Source organism: Oncorhynchus mykiss, chromosome 21, assembly GCF_013265735.2.
Source record: "Oncorhynchus mykiss isolate Arlee chromosome 21, USDA_OmykA_1.1, whole genome shotgun sequence".
Taxonomy (NCBI): domain Eukaryota; kingdom Metazoa; phylum Chordata; class Actinopteri; order Salmoniformes; family Salmonidae; genus Oncorhynchus; species Oncorhynchus mykiss.
Genome location: NC_048585.1, coordinates 63,659,323 through 63,660,242, shown reverse-complemented (window position 1 = coordinate 63,660,242; position 920 = coordinate 63,659,323).

Sequence of the window (920 nt, the reverse complement as noted above, 5' to 3'; positions counted from 1 at the left end):
CTCCATTCTGCCTCCACTCTCTCTCACTCCATTCTGCCTCCACTCTCTCACTTTATTCTGCCTCCACTCTCTCTCTCTCTCATTCAACACTCTCTCACCACTCCACCCCCTCTCTCGCTCTCTGCCTCCACTCTCTCAGCTACAAAACAATAACTAGCGGAAAACACTGTGTGAGAGAGAGCGACAGATACATAGAGAGAGAGAGAGAGACAGAGAGAGACATAGAGAGACAGAGAGACAGACATAAAGAGAGAGAGCGACAGATACATAGAGAGAGAGACAGAGACAGAGACATAGAGAGAGAGACAGAGACATAGAGAGAGACAGAGACAGAGAGAGAGACAGACATAGAGAGAGAGAGAGACACAGACATAGAGAGAGAGACAGAGACATAGAGAGACAGAGAGAGACATGGAGAGAGACAGAGACATAGAGAGACAGACATAGAGAGAGACAGAAACATAGAGAGAGAGACAGAGACATAGAGACAGAGACATAGAGAGAGAGACAGAGACATAGAGAGAGAGACAGAGACATAGAGAGAGACAGAGAGAGACATAGAGAGAGAGAGACATAGACATAGAGAGACAGACATAGAGAGACAGAAAGAGAGAGCTCTCTGTAACCTGGTTACCCTCTAGGCTCTCTGTAACCTGGTTATCCTCTAGGCTCTCTGTAACCTGGTTACCCTCTAGGCTCTCTGTAACCTGGTTACCCTCTAGGCTCTCTGTAACCTGGTTACCCTCTAGGTTATTGCCCACAATATTTGGAACCAAGGATTGATCAAACCAATCTATAATAATGGAGACAAATTTGACCCAAATTACAAAGGAATTTGCATTAACAGCAACTTAGGTAAATTCTCTGCATAAATAGCAGATTACATCATTTCCTTGATGAACACAACGTCCTGAGCAGAT